Genomic DNA, 17,146 nt, shown 5'->3' on the forward strand with positions numbered 1-17,146 from the left:
CGAACTCCATCTTGTATTTGAGAGGGAAAGGGAAAGAAAGAGAGAAAGAGGGAGAAGGAAAGCTTCTCGCTGCCACTGCTACCGTTCACAAAGAAGAGGAGAAAATGTATGGAGGGCAAAGAGGAGCCACTGTCACGAAGAGGAGCTGTTGAATCCATCCTCGGGCCTTTACAGTGAGTGCATTGTTCCTTCTTTCTTTGTTTTTGTTTTTTCTCTTTTTCTTTTACTTGTTTTTGTTAAAAATCATGTGTATTGAGAGAGGGAGAGGAAATGAGAGAGGGAAAGGAAGAGAGAAAAGGAAAGAATGAATGATAGAGAGAGAGAGAGAGAAAATATTAAACATAATAGCGAAAGAGAGAAAGATAGGGAGAGGGAGAGGAAGGGAGGAAGGAAGGGAGAGAGAGAGGGAGGGAGAGGTTGTTATTATTGTTGTTGTTGTTTTATTTCTTTTTTTCTTTTTTTCTTGTTTTTTGTTGTTGTGGTAGTCGTAGTAGTGGTAGTTATTGTTTAATTTCTTATTTTCTTGTTTGTTGTTGTTGTGGTAGTAGTAGTAGTAGTAGTAGTAGTGGTAGTGGTAGTGGTAGTGATAGTAGTAGTAGTTATTGTTTAATTTCTTCTCTTCTTGTTTTTTGTGGTTGTAGTCGTCGTAGTCATAGTCGTGGTTGTAGTCATCATAGTCATGATTTAGTAGTAGTAGTAGTAGTAGTAGTAGTAGTAGTAGTAGTTTTTTCTTCTTTTATTGTTTGTTGTTATTGTAGTAGTAGTAGTTGTTGTTGTTATTTTTTCTTCTTTTCTTGTTTATTATAGTGATAGTGGTTTGTTGTTATGGTAGTCATAGTCATCGTGGTCGCGATTGTAGTAGTAGTAGTAGTGGTGGTGGTGGTGGTGGTGGTGGTGGTTTTCTTATTTGTTGTTGTTGTTGTAGTAGTAGTTTTTTTTCTTGAATTCTTGTTTATTATTGTTTAATTTTCTTATTTGTTGTTGTTGTTATTGTTGTAGTGGTAGTAGTAGTATTTTTTTCTTCTTTTCTTGTTTGTAGTAGTAGTAGCAGTAGTAGTTGTTGTTTTTTTTTTTTTTTTTTTTCTATTCCTATGTATTTTAGTGGTAGTGGTAGTGTAGTGGTAGAGAGAGAGAGAGTTGTGGTAATCATAGTCGTTGTAGTCGTAATTTTAGTAGTAGTATTAGTAGTGGTAATAGAAGTTTTCTCATTTGTTGTTGTAGTAGTAGTAGTTTTTTTTTTTCTTGTTTATTGTTGTTTAGTTTTCTTATTTGTTGTTGTTGTTGCTGTAGTAGTAGTAGTAGTAGTTTTTTCTTATTTTCTTGTTTGTTTTCATTGTAGTAGTAGTAGTTATTGTTGTTGTTGTTGTTGTTGTTTTTTCTTGTTTTCTTGTTTATTGTAGTGGTAATGGTAGTGGTAGAGAGAGAGAGAGAGAGAGAGAGATGTTTTGTTAAAGGAAATGAGAGAGGGAGAGGAAGAGAAAAAGGAAGAAGGAATGAGAGAGACAGAATAAACATACAACATAATAAAGAAAGAGAAAAAGAGAGAGAGAGAGATGGAAGGAGAGAAGAGAATGAATGGATAAAAAACAAAGAGAGAGTGGTGGCGAGGTCTGGTGAGGTTCATTACAATACCACAAGATGGGAAACACTCTGACATATATTAATTTGTGGGTGGGTGGAGACTTTACATACATTAATTTTGGTGAGTTACAAGAGAAGAAATCCCTTCTCAAATAATTTAAGAAAGAAAAAAAGAATGATAACAAAAAGAAATTGTTTGTTGTAACGTAGACCAAATGGAAAACGATGAAGGTTATGATGTTCAAGATAACGACGCATATCTTAATTAGCATGTCCCATGTCCTTGCTCTCAATGTAAGCTAGCAATTAGATAAAAACGTTGATTGTCTATAGAACACATATGACACTTCAGTGAGTTTCAATTTGAGATCATTGATCAGGCAATCTTAGATTTTGAGTAAACGGTAAGAAAAGTGTATATCAATCATGCATTGTATTCGCAAGCTAATTGAATACTATATACAAAAACATTGGGTGTGGCTGGCGAGTTTTCTATCCAAAGAGGTGACGTCTCGTCCCAAGGAGGAGTAAACCCTTTGTGGCCAGTTAGAAGAGTTCATGGGCATGTGATGGATGGAGTGCTGAGCCAATCCACCACTTGGAAGGTACTACCCAATCTAAACCATCAATACCAAAGGAGACATGTAGCCTTCCAGACTTTTCTACAATCTTGGAGCTTGAGATAGAGGCAATGATCGATGCATTGATGCCCATGGATGTCAAGACTTATGATCCGCTTAGAGAGGAAGCATCCATACCATTATATGATGGGTGTCGAGTATCTCACTAGAAGACACTGCTTGCACTCCTAAGTGTGCAAGAAAAATACGGATGGAGCAATGCAAGTGTGACCGAGTTGTTCAGATACCTTGTACATACACTTCGTTGATTTCTTTTCGGCACTATCATTAAAAACATTTTTTCTTTTTCAAGGTGTTTTATGATTTTTTTTTTCAGATTACTAAAGTATCATATATTACCACTTACAAATATCATGCCTAAGTCTTGTGATGATGCATGACATGTTTTATGAAAGCTTGGCATGGACTCACATTTGTGTTGCCGGCCCATTGTGAGCAGGTGCATAAACTCGTATTTTTTAATTTTATTACAACATGGTACATGTCACAATAGTTAAATCTCTCTTGTACATGATTGTAAACATGTAATTTTCTATCCAGACCCCCGACAACCTCGATGGTGGTATGTTATACCTTCAGCTCCCAAAGTGCGATAGTATATGATCAAAGCGATGTTCCGAGCATAGATGAGGACAATATGCAAATAGAGGGGTTGATATTGCAAGGGGTGGAGGCCACCAAAATCTTGGAGCATGTAGAGGAGCCAACATCGGGTAACAATGATGGAATTACAGGAGTCCAAGAATTCTTTGAGAACGAGGTGGACTCATCCTTGTGGTGACATGTCTATCGACCTTTTAGTCTATGTGGAGTTGTGTCAAAAGATTGACATGGGACCATAGGGTACATACTTGGAGCATCCACCTACTCAATTCATTAACGAATCGCTTATAAGGATACATAAGATATGCATTTTAAGTAAGATCATTTTTTAAAGATTTCGAGTCATGTTAGCCTCTTGTGCAAGACCCGAAAGGCGAGGGATTTACGGCCAGAGCCCCCCCTGGCACCCAAGCGTCCTCCTACTCCAAGTAGAGCTTAACAGAGAGACCTCTCGCGGCGGGTTCGGTCCATGTTCCCGGCGCGGTCAACAACCCCCTTGGTTAGGGTCAGGCAGGCAGTCGGGGGTAACTGAAGCTGCCTCTCCCTTCAGGCCTTTTAACCTGAAGTATAGGTAATCATTTAATTTGTAACTCATAATTCAAACAGAGTCCTAAAATCTCTAGCAAGCACAAACATTTTCATTAATCAACCCAGTTGTATGGCAAACTGCTAAGTGTTCTTTCCTTTTTGAGTGTATCAGCACTCGTTCCCAAGGTGTCTTGTAAATTGCCAAGATTCTTTTACATTCCGGTGTTAAGGCATAACCAACTTGGTTAACCCTAAAGTGCTTTAGATATGCTAGTTTCCGGTTTACAACTTTCCTTATTTAGAAGGATATCCAAAAATACATCTTTTAGCAAGATAACTTGCATTTTCTTTAAAGATAAACTCATGCCAAATAACAACAATTTCCTTGCTAAGATGTGCAACTAGCAAAGATAACTCCCTAGTAATTTGAGCATCGAAAGAAACCTTTCATGAATTTAGCCATTTACCATGATTCGTTGCGAAAGGAACAAGACTAATGGTGCGAGATATAATTTCTACACCTTAGGAATATATTACTATAGTAAATGGTTAATCTTGCTCGTAATTTTATAATGCTTGATGCAATTTGAAGAAAGCTAAGTTGTATACATTGTCATTCATAAGCTAACTCCTTCGTTAAAATTAACTCGAATAAATATATCCTATCCTTAACAATTTTTCTTTGCATGATCGACTTAAAACCGAATTAACACCAAGAAGAAAAACCTGGCTTTGAGGTGAGATATCCACATGGATACCGGGAGATGACCCTCCTGCAGCTACACCTTGGACTTTCTTCGGCAACATCGTAGTTCGAATGTGAGATAGCCTTTTCCTTTTTCTTCTTGGAATTCCACCGTCTTCTCCTTCCTTTTCTTTTACCTTTTTCCCACTCTTCCTCCTTCACTCCCTCTTTTCACTCCCTCTACTTCCCTCCCTATCTTTTATCTCACGGCTATTTCTCCCTTACGGGATACCATACGAGGCCATGATGATGAATTGGATTTTTAGGACATGGGAGTGTGTGGACACCGGCTTGTTTGATAAAACTAAGAACACAAAGCTCAACTAAGAGAGCACTTGCACAAAAAGATCTAAAAAGTGAGTGAAGGAATTAAGGCAAGAGAATGGAAGTCTGCAAGGTAGCCTAAGGACAAAGTAGGCCTATGGGTGTGACTTGAATAGTCTAAAGAGCTAAGAGGGGGAAAAAAGAATAAGGGCTTAGGGGGAAAATAAAAATCGGGAGGGGAAACAAGGGGGCTTATGGGGACTAAAACCAGGGGGAAAAGGGGCTTAAGGACCACTTAAAGGTCTTTCAATGGCAAATCAGGGGGGGGGGAAAAAATAGGGCCTAAAAGCCCTTAGGAGGGAATTAGTGGGGTAGCCATAAGAAGCTATAGGAAGGGGCCTAAGGGGTCCATGGGGGGTTTTACAAAAAAAAACACGGGGATAACAGGGACCTTTAAGGTCAATTTTTTTTGGAGGGGGAAAAGGGGCTTATGAAGCCCCTTAGAAGCTTCTAGAAGCTTCAGTGCTTCTATACGTGGAGGTTGGAGGCCGTCGGCAGACAACGGCGGAAATCAGGCTGTTGGGGTGGTAGATGGAAGATAACGGCCCTTGTAGCGCCTCCTCTCCAATCCTCCTATCCCTAACGTGGCAGCGGCAGCGTGTTGTCAATCTCCCTCTTCCTCAGGATGCTCCAGATTCTCCCCTTATGCATTAATGGCAGCGCCTCTCTCCCTTTTTTCCACGGCTCAGCCTCCCCCTGGTTTAAATAGTGGAGGGGAGGGGGATCTTTCCTCACGGCGTGTCAACACGCATGGTCCCCCTCCCTCCTAAGGCTCCACCAAGGAGCTTATAGCTCCTTCTATTCCCCTCCCCCTCCAGCTCGTTAGTCGGCTGGAGGGATAAGGGGGGAATTAAATTTTATTTATTTTTTCCATAAGTCCCATTTATTTTCTTAACGCGGTATTACCAATCCTACATCTTCCAAGAAAAACTCTTCTCTCAAAGTTTTCTTAAAAGCTACCCACTTGAAGTTGTAGAATCTCCCATCTTTACATACCTCTACTGCCAATCTTCACGTTGGGTTCACCACTATTAGAGCCTTTGCGGTCGAAAGTCTACCACAGGAGTAAGAGACAGTAGGGTAAAGAGAGATTCAAGGACTGGAGTAGATGGAAGAGAAGGGGTTGAAAGAAAGAGAAGATATAAAAGAATTCTCACAGAAAGAAATAGAAGACATAGAATAATACTCACAGAAATAAAGCTTGTCAGTTTATTTCTCCATTATGAGAAGACAAATCTCTTAGACACAAAAACGTACACAAAATAATAGATTCACTATGCTATTCAGACCGCCAATCTAATGCTTCCATTGTCTCCAAAAGGGGGGTAAAATACTAACACGCTTGGCTAGAAATCTGCCAGATCACTCCTTCTTTATCTCCCACTTCAAAGAGTTTTTCACTGCCTAAAAACAACGATTGTGACGCGCGTGATTTCGTGCATCTCTATTTTTACATAAAATCCTCACAGATGGCTGAAAGTTGCATGCTTTCTTTTGCATGTTATCCTAATCTAGAAGTTGTCTACTTGTCTTTTTGGATTTTACAAGAGATAATATCTAAAATATCATAAATTTTCTATACTTGTCCAAAAAACTAATATATTTGAACCATGGACACTAATACTAATGTCTATAATGGCATTGGCTCTCTAGATCAATAAGAAAGCCGCACTTTAGAGTTTTTCATATGGTGTGCGCATAGCGGCACGACAATGTGTTTTTCTATTTGGAGAGTATTCGTTTTCATCATGCTTCCTCGTTTGTGGCAGTTTGTACTACCGATCGTGATCGCAGGATGCGTTACTCCAAGATTACAAAAGGTGATTAATAGGTTGTCAATTTTAGTGCAATGGATCTCACAGAAGGAGATTAAGATGTCTTGTATTGAATTCGCAAGGCGGGGAGCAGTGGAGATGGTCTATCTCTTTGAGAAATACCTACCTACCAGCATGCTCACAATACAAATCCACCTTCTTGTGCATCTTGTAGATGAAGTGGATATTGCTAGACATGTCCATATGTGATGGATATTCTTCTTGGAGCGCTTCATGAAAACCATGAAAGGCTTGTGTGACAATGAGCTCGGCTAGAAGGTAGCATAGGTGAAGGTTGGTTGATGTTTGAGGCGTTAGTGCATATTTCTCAATGGCTACCACAGTGCATTTAGACAACAGTATGCTATGGTCAATGAAGGATGATGATAGATTGACTGGAGATGTGGTGATTAGAAATGGGGTAGAAAAAAGAATGGATGCTGCAATGGAGGATAAAGTGAATTGCTTTTGTATGTTGCACCATGCCTCCATGGAGACGTGGCTCGCTCAGTACCAGCAAGCTAGGAAAGATCGTGAGGAAGTACAATCTAAATTTTGACATAGTACGTGCCATCGACCAATTCGATATCCAGAGGGCATGGAGGAGATGCCGCAATTTATGTCAACGCGATGGTTGCATGGAGCTTTGACCGCAACGTTTCGTGAAGGGGCGGAGATCTTAACCGAGGAGTGCAAATTCTTGAGGGAATGTAGTCCAAGGGTGATGATGTGTTTAGGGTTTGTTGTATCTATATTTTATATGTGACAACCAATTGAGTGTTTCAATGTACATTACAAAATATATAGTGCGGCGTGGTCATGCAAACAACACTTTCCCATGGAGTGTATTGACAAAATGTGCTCCACAACAGATTGTGGTATCATGGCAAAGTTCGAGTAAGAGAGCCGAAAATGAGCAATGGATCCAAACACGGTTATAGATGAGATGGAGTATTTTGGGAGCTTTCAAAGGATTGTCATGGTGGATTTCCATAGCTTCTTCATGATCCTATTAGATGTGCAGTGATTCAATGTGATACTTGAAGGAGTTGGAGCAATAGTTTGGTGAGGTCCATTTGGATTTCTTGAAATAGATTCCAAAAAAAAATGGATGGATTTGTACGGCATGTTTGTGTTAGTACCAGCCTATTGTGAATAGGTGCATGAACTCATGTTTTTTTAAATTGTATTATGACATGGTATATGTCACAATAGTTAAATCTCTCTTGTACATGATTTTGAACATGTAATTTTCTATCCAAACCCCCAACAACCTTGATGGTGGTATGTTATACCTTCAACTCCCCGAAGTACAAGAGTATATGATCAAAACAATGTTCAGAGCATAGATGAGGACAATATGCAAATAGAGGGGTCGATATTTCAAAGGGTGGAGGGCCACGAAAATCTTGGAGCATGTAGAGGAGCCAGCATTGGGTAACAATGATGGAAATATAGGACACCTACTCCAATCACTCTAGCTTTTGCTTAGCCGTTCGCAGGTGGCACCCCTATGGGTGCTACTCCAAGAGATACTAATCCCATAGGTACACCAGATGTACAAGCCTCTCCTGGATATGCCCAGGAGCGTGGTCACAAGTGGGAGAGGACACATCTAAGGCATATCCCAGAGGGGTATGGATACCTTGTAGATGATAGGACATGAGCAATCATCATAAATGATGAGGGGAGGAGAGTGATGGTTTATAAGAGAGAGTTATGCCAACAAGTTTTTTGGCACAAGGTCTTGGATCATTGGAAGAATATACCAGATGGGAGCAAGGACTACATAGTAGCATCCTTGCATGAGGAGTTTCTCGTACTACATCACAGCAGATAGGTTTTCCATGGGCTGGACGATGGAGTGTATGTGTGCGTACATGTCACACAGACAATTGAACGTATGCAAGGCACTTAAGAGTGGGGCCTCAAAGCTTGAGTGGCTAGACGTGGACAATTGGCACCATCTTAGAGAGGAGGCTACAGATTCTCCAGGATGTTGGAGACAGCAGCGCAAGGTGGTGAGGGCACGACTAGAAGCCAGAGTGGTCCATCATATTGTGAGTGGTAGTGGCCAAAGGACATATCTGGAGGACTTTATAAATTTTTCTTTTATTATACTTGCTTATTTTTTTGCAATATCCCTTGTATGCACAATCGTGTTTCTAATAGTTGTATTTTTATTTTTTTGCAGCACTCCATTCCAAATCGCCATCCCATCGGCCTAGAGACTCAATATGCAAAGAGACAGGGCTCACTGCATTGATCGACCGATTGTATGGATACGGCGGCCCTGTAAGTCACTCATCTTTCTTGTCCCTAGCTACTAAGTTTAATTAAAATGCACTATTTTATTGTGGAGTGATGTGTAATTGTTTCTTTTTTTGCAGAGTCCGTTCGATGCTCATTTGCGGTGCGACGAGGTTTCGAATGGCGAGGATCTATAGCTCACCCTTGGATCTCTCGAGCTCACATACTCTTCTTTTTTTGGTCACGTGATTTGTGTAGGCATTTTCTATGTACTAGTAGTATCTTGCCATGATTGTATTGGTCACTTTCATTAGGCGATCATGTATTTATTTCATATATCAGTGTTATGATTCAAGTACACATTACCTTTATTTATTGGAGCATTGTACACATTACTGAACTATTTTGTATGGCCCAAAAAAAGCACATAGTGCTATATGTGGCAGGACTGTCCTATCACAAATTTCTTTTTTCTATTATCATTGCTATTCTAGTTGCAAATTTACTGCATGCGTCGCTATCAATGTTGCAAAGTGTCATTATCAGCGTCAGTATTTGCATCAATATGCTAATACAGAGGCACATAGCAATGCTGGTAACGATGCTGATACCAACTATTGTATGGTGTTACCAATATCGAGTTTTTTGTGACGACAGGAAAAAATTTATTTGTGAATATTTTCGTCGCTTTAAACGTCGGTATAAGGCCTATACCTTGTTGTATAAGCCTGAATGACATAACTAGGAACTCAAAGTGTCCATATCTTGTGTTGAAGGCCGTCTTTGGGATATTTTCTTCCTTGATCCTCATATGATAGTAACCAGACTTGAGATCAATCTTGGAGAAGATCTTCGCACCCTGAAGATGATCAAGAAGCTCATCTATTCTAGGAATAGGGTACTTGTTCTTGACACAGTCGAAGCATTCTGTCTTTCTTTTTCTGGAACAGTACTGAAGCTCCCCATGGTGAACTTCTAGGATGGATGTAGCCCTAATCTAGCAGTTGCTTGAGTTATTCCTTTATCTCAATTCCTTCCGGTATGGATATTCTACAGGGTCTTTTTGCAATTGGCGCAGCTCCTGACACTAGCTTGATCTCATGATCCACTTCTCTTTGAGGTTGGTGTTCTGTTAACTCTTCAAGAATCATGTCCGTGTATTCCTTTAGCCAAGAAGGTCCTTCACTAGACTCCTGCTTCTAATCTAACTTATTGAGCTTAATCAAGTAGATAGGTACTCCTTTTCTGACTCCTTTTATGATCGAAGATGCTTTGGCCAATTGAATTTTTGGCTTTCCTGCCTCACCTTGAGTTGTGACCAATTCCCCTTCAGAGTTTCAAAAGGAAATTTGGCCCTTTCCATAGTGAATGTGGGCGTCATTAGGTTTAAGCCAATCCATTTCGAGTAGACATTCATGGATACCTAAGTTCATGACTCTGAATTTGACCGAAGTTGTCTTTCCTCCCAAAAAGAATTCCACCTTAGCAGTTTGCCTGGTGCAAGTGACCTCACGACCATTTGCCAAATTCCATAAGCAAGATAGGTGCTTCTACTATGGCTATTACTAATCTTTTTGCACAAGCTCGTGAGATAAAGAAATGTGTACTGCCACAATCAATCAAGATCTTGAAACCTTTACCTTGGTAGTCTAACGGAGTCTGAATCACCGAGAACTGGCGATTCGGCCCTTTCTTGTGAAGAGCGGCATGGACTGTCGCCCTTTCAAACTCTGCTTCCATGGCCGGATCTTCTTCTTCTTCGCACATCTCCCTATTGGCAACATAGGTGGTTCTTCCTCTGCCTCGAATAGCGGCTCCCTGACCACAGCCAGTTCCTTGGAAAGGTGCTTGGGGATGTCCTCCTCTAAGCTTGGGACATTGCCTTTTGAAACGACTGCGCTCATTGCAGTGGAAAAAATGGAGGTTTCGGCCATTGTTTTGAGTAGGGATTGTTGACATTATTATTTCTTGCTTTCTTTCTTTGTCCTTGATTTTGACCATGAATTGTCTTCATTTGAGGCCTAAATGATCCTCTGTTCAGGTCATTATAAGACCAAGTTTTGTTACCTCTTGGCCTAACCTGCACCTCTTGAATTATAGGTGCAGCTTGAATGAGTGCGTCCTGAAGATCTGATGGGCACATAGATTCGAGACGGATATTCACTGGTGGGTTTAAACCAGCACAAAATTTTGACACCTACTGTGTCATGTCCATCTATGGTGCATACTTAAGAAGTGAGACGAGTTTAGAGTAGTATGCATCAAGAGTGAGCCCCAGTTGTTTTAGCTCGTAGAACTCATTCATTTTCTACGTGCGATATGCAGGTGGTAAGTATCTTCCCCACATGGCTTTCTTCAGCTTCTCCCAGGTAACGGATCCTTCCGTGATCCCTTGATCTCTGCACCATTGCTTCCACTAAAGCCTGGCTTTGCCAGTGAGCTTTAGCTTGGCGAGCATAGCTTGGTTGGTGGGTGCAGTACCGGGCGGCTGCTTCAAAGTAATCCTCTATGGATTCAATCCAAATTTCAGCATCTGCTTGGACGGACCTACCTCTCCCATCAAATTTGGGAGGCTTGATCTGCTTGAGAAGAAACTTCTTCTCCTGGATTACAGCAATACTTGATGTAGGAAGTGAACTGGGATTCTATACCTGGGGTTGTACCTGAATAAATGTTTCTTAATGTTATTACTCGTTAATCGTTACGATTTATATTTCATCTCCATTTCAGCTATCAACCAAGCAATCTAACCGCTTAACTTCTTATCAATTCTCATGAACAAACATACATTGATAAAAAGAAGTCTTATTGTATTTATATGGGCATAGCCCTTTTGGAATACAATATTTCTAGAGATGACAGATTAATTATTTACATTTAGTTTGGGGAGAATAATGTTGTATTACATTTATATACAAGAACTGGATAGTAGTATGGTTTCGGGTCATGGATCTTCAGGAATCGGTAAGTCATTGGAAGATCAGGGTATCCTTTCCTTTGGAACCCATTCTTCTCATGGAGCCCCAACACCTTGATCCTATCGGCGAGGATTACACGGGTCACTTCCTCATATACATATGAGTTCAGCTCAACCCTCCAACCTTGAATATGTAAAGCTGAATTTACGTGAGCTTCCACAAAAATGAACAGCTTCACGATCTTCATGTTTTCCAACCACTTGATCCTCTTTAGGTTGGTCTGAAAGTATGCAAACCCGTGGGCAGCTATATAGTAGATTCCTGAGGCACCCATCCATCTTCCTTCTATATACAAAGGCGATGGATTATAAATACGCTTTAGGATGTTCATCATCCCAACCCTTTGTTGATAATCCGGGGAATGCATGCAGTCATAAACATGACGCAGAACACTAGGAACCTGTTCCATGCTTCATAGTTCTGCAAGATAGCATCGAAAGTAAGGAAATGTTCGAAACACAACATTTGCTTTACTTCTTTTTATTAAGATTTCATAAAAACAAATCCTTTGTTGGTTGGCTCTGATACCAACTGTAATGTGTCCACCTATTATCTTCAAGACATGTCTTAGCAATCCATCGAAAAGGATGTCTAGAAAGCTCTACATGGCACTCCCATGGAATGTTACGGGGAATGCGACCTAGGACTTTCCGCGTTTGCCACGTAATGGAAGTATTTCGGCCATTCCCACTTAAGATCGACCTGAATTAGGGTTTTCCCTATTGGTCATTTCTTAATGGCAACTAGCGTTGAGCCTGAGGGAACTACTTTACGCAAAATCGACAGGTCCGAAGCGGGTTCAACCTGCAGTTGGCTCAAGGAGAATGGGAAACGAGAGGGATGCAAGGCTCAACCTCTCTACCCCATAAGGCATAGCCCCATTCCATTCCCCTAAACAATGTAAATCAGGATCATTTATAACTTAGACTCTAGGTCAACGCTCTTGCTGTTCGTGTTCTTTGAACGATCTTCTTACTGTCCATCATGATTGAGAAAAGTTCCCGGCCAACCGGGACCACCCATCCGTAGGACGGACCATGGCCACATCCACCGTACTTTCCTCAGGTTATTTTAGTTATTTAATTACCTAACACATTTAGTTGGACATGCATCAATCAACTTCCTTAATTAGCCCGTTGGACACTGGTTCCTTCACGTAATCATAGCAGTTGACATAGAAAAACAATGCCAAACAAGTTCCTTTTCAACAAGTTATCGTATTTATCTTTGAAATACATAAAGTCCAGCTCGTAGGATGATCCATAATCCGCCCGAAGGCTATCCAGCAATCCACATGGATTACTAATCCAAGATTCCTCCTGTAGACTAGTATGTGGGCCTCGAGATCCAGTCCCGAGTCATGTTGGTCTCTTGTGCAGGGCCCGAAAGGCGAGGGATTTACGGCCAGAGCCCCCTCTAGCACCCAAGCATCCTCCTACTCCAAGTAGTACTCAACGGAGATACTTCTTGCGACGGGTTCGGTCCACCTTCCCAGTGCGGTTAACAACCCCCTTGGTTAGGGTCAGCCAAGCAGTCGACGGTAACTGAACCTGCCTCTCCCTTCAAGCCTTCAACTTGAAGCTTTAAATATCCATTTATCCTTTAATTCTTTGACCAAACAAAGCAAAACAGTGCTCTTAAAACTATTACAAGCACAATCATTTCCATTGGTCGCTATTTTGGCCAACTGCTAAGGAGCAAATTCTTCTTTCTGAATGCATACAGCACTCGATCCGGGATCAATTGCAACTTGGCAAGATCCCCCAGAGTTTGACTGTTAACCCTTGTATGCTTGGGTTAGGTCCGTACCCTATTAACCCAACTTAACCAAAACCTTAAGTGCTATTAGCAAGAAATAAGTTATTTTAATTTACTGATTGGTCTTAAGCAAATATCTAATTTCTGTATCTTGGTCACTTTACCCAAGAAAGGTACTATATCAGGACAATTATTCATCCTCTTGCAAGATAAACTTGCGTAAGAATATGCCAATCTCCTTCCAAGGAATTGGCCATTCCCTTGTGATCAAATCACAAGATCATGCGACTCTGCAACTTGTTGCACAAGTGTCGCATCAAACTATGGTACTACTCTACCCATCAACAGTGTCTTCTAATAACGATATAAATATTAGATGTAACGATCTGTTCCTGATTGCATTAGGTTGACATTGTAGGTCCTAGGGTTCCGAGTTTCATCTTTTTAGTGAGATTCTTAGGAAAAACCCTAGATCACTTCTCACAAGTATGTTCCAATGTCCGCACATTCCATGAATGTGGGCAAGTCTTTAGGGTATAGGAGTTTCAGCTTTGGTAATATGAGCGACTAGGTAATGTCCTCAACATGCTAACCCTAGTTAGCTCTTTGGGCTATGTTGCATTCAATTAACCCTTCCTAAACGAGTACCTCGCGGTTTTTGGTGTTTAGGTTTAAAACAATTTAACTTGTCTATTCTTGAAGATAATTACGCTACCATTTTCGTAACCACATGATTCATTGTCTACGTGTACGTTGAATTACAAACCCTAACTTTTTCGGGTTAAGATCAAAGCATAGGTTAAGTTATAGCATAATTCCAATTGATCATCCTATAACATGCAAACAAGATCCATGCCTCTAAGCTTTAGGATTTTATATTTAAATATCTAGCCTTTTTCTATTTTCTTTTCCGAATGAATTTATCATATGCTGAACTTACACACCCTTTCGTTGATTTAAGTTTTTAGGCCACTTTCCTAGAGTTAAATCTTCTTCATGCAGCCCTAGCAAATTCCTACAGTTGCTAGTAACTTTCTTTAAGAATTATTTTGAAAAAGATGTTCAATAAAGCGATATGTAGTTTATTTCTTCCATGCTTAATCAAAGTGTACCATCATAATTTTGTTTTGTAAAAATGGACATTAATTAATCTAATTTCATTTCTTTGCAATGCATAAAAACCACTTGCTAGAAATGCATAGAGATCTTATGCTTACTTTATTTTGTTCGGTTTATTGAAAATACTAATGACTGAATTCTTCCATCGTGAGCTATTTCTTTTAAATTAGTCAAAGTATTTAAATCAGAAAATGCATCTTATATGTTGAAATTTGGATTAAATCCATGGAGGATTACTTTGAAGCCGTTGGTACTACACCCGCCAACTAGGCTATGCTCTCCAAGCTAAAGCTCATCGACAAAGCCTTTGGTGGAAGCAATGGTGCAGAGATCAAGGGATCACGGAAGGATCTCTTACTTGGGAGAAGCTGAAGAAAGCTGTGCAAGGAAGATACTTAGCACCTGCGTATTGCACACAGAAAATGAATGAGTTGTACGAGCTAAAATAGCTGGGGCTCACTCTTGACGCATACTACTCTAAATTTGTCTCACTTTTTAAGTATGCGCCACAGATGGACATGACAGAGCAGGTGTCAAAATTTTGTGCTGGTTTAAACCCACTAGTGAATACTTGTCTCGAATCTATACGCCCATTGGATCTTCAGGACGCACTCTTTCGAGCTGCACCTATAATTCAAGAGGTGCAGGTTAGGCCAAGAGGTAACAAAACTTGGTCTTATAATGACCCAAATAGAGGAGCATTTAGGCCTCAAATTAAGAGAATTCAAGGTCAAAATCAAGGACAAAGAAATAAAGCAAGGAATAATAATGTCAACAACTTTGTTCCTACTCAAAACAATGGCCAAAACCTCTGTTGTTTCCACTGCAACGAGCCCGGTCATTTCAAAAGGCATTGTCCCAAGTTTGGAGGAGGACATCGCCAAGCACCTTTCCAAGGAACTAGCCGTGGTCACGGAGCCGCAACTCAAGGCAGAGGAAGAACTGCCTGCATTGCCAATAGGCAAATGTGCGAGGAAGAAGAAGATTCGACCATGGAAGCAGAGTTTGAAAGGGCGACAGTCCATGCCGCTCTTCACAAGAAAGGGCTGAATCGCCAATTCTCGGTGATTCAGACACTGTCGGACTATCAAGGTAAAGGTTTCAAGATGTTGATTTATTGTGGTAGTACACATTCCTTTATCTCACCAGCTTGTGGAAAAATATTAGGAATAGCCATAGTAGAAGCACCTATCTTGCTTGTGGAATTGGCAAATGGTTGTGAGGTCACTTGTACCAAGCAAACTGCTAAGGTGGAATTCTTTCTGGGAGGAAAGATGACTTCGGTCAAATTCAAAGTCATGAACTTAGGTATCCATGATTGTCTACTCGGAATGGATTGGCTTAAACCTAATGACGCCCACATTCATTGTGGAAAGGGTCAAATTTCCTTTCGGAACTCTAAAGGGAAATTCGTCACAACTCAAGGTGAGGCAGGAAAGCCAAAAATTCAATTGGCCAAAGCATCTCAGATCATAAAGGGAGTCAAAAAAGGACTACCTATCTACTTGATTAAGGTCAATAAGTTAGATCAAAAGCAGGAGTCTAGTGAAGGACCTTCTTGGCTAAAGGAATACGCAGACATATTTCTTGAAGAGTTAACAAAACTCCCACCTCAAAGAGAAGTGGATCATGAGATCAAGCTAGTGCGAGGAGCTGCGTCAATTGCAAAAAGACCCTATAGAATGTCCATACTGGAAGCAATTGAGCTGAAGGAACAACTCAAGCAACTACTAGATCAAGGCTACATCCGTCCTAGCAGTTCACCATGGGAAGGTCCAGTACTATTCCACAAAAAGAAAGACAAAACGCTTCAATTGTGTATTGATTATAGAGGGTTGAATCAATCAACTGTCAAGAACAAGTACCCTATTCCTAGAATAGATGAGCTTCTTGATCGTCTTCAGGGTGTGAAGATCTTCTCTAAGATTGATCTCACGTCTGGTTACTATCAGATAAGGATCAAGGAAGAAGATATCCCAAAGACGGCCTTAAACACAAGATATGGATACTTTGAGTTCCTAGTTATGTCATTTAGGCTTATGAATGTGCCTACCACCTTCAACAGGTTAATGCAGGATATCTTTAGGCCATATCGTGATGACTTCCTACTCGACTTCTTCGATGACACTTTATCTATTCCAAACAGAAGGAAGATCATGAGTCCCAACTTCCGATTGTCCTTAAGACAATGAGGGCACATAAGCTGTATGCTAAGATGAAGAAGTATGCATTCTTCAAACGTCAGATTGAATATCTAAGATTCATCGTATCAGCGGAAGGAATCTCACTGGACCCAGCCAAGGCCAGAGATGTGCTAGAACGGCCAATACCAACATTTGTTAAAGAAATATGCAGCTTTCTTGGATTGACAGGATGGTATAGGTTCTTCATAAAAAACTATGCTTTGATTGCAGCACCTCTGACGGACTTACTGAAGAAGCAAACATCCATTGCATGGTCAACTCCCGAAAAATCCAGCTTTGATAGATTGAAGCAAAGCTTGGTATCAGCACCTATCCTAAAACTTCCAGACCTCAATAAGGAGTTGGAGGTAGTAAGTGATGCTAGCACACTTGCCGTAGGATGTGTGCTCATGCAGCAAGGTCATCCTATAGCATACTCTTCAAGGAAACTGAAGAGTCATGAGAAGAATTATGCAACCCATGATCTGGAATTGTTAGCTATCATCCATGCTCTAAAGCTTTGGAGACACTACCTGTTGGGTAACAAGTTTACTCTAGTGACTGATCATAAGAGTCTCAAGTGGATCTTTACCCACAACGAGCTCAACATGAGGCAACGTTA

This window comes from Lygodium microphyllum, chromosome 2 (assembly GCF_053477565.2).
Source record: "Lygodium microphyllum isolate KBCC chromosome 2, Lygodium_microphyllum_v1.1.10, whole genome shotgun sequence".
Taxonomy (NCBI): Eukaryota; Viridiplantae; Streptophyta; class Polypodiopsida; order Schizaeales; family Lygodiaceae; genus Lygodium; species Lygodium microphyllum.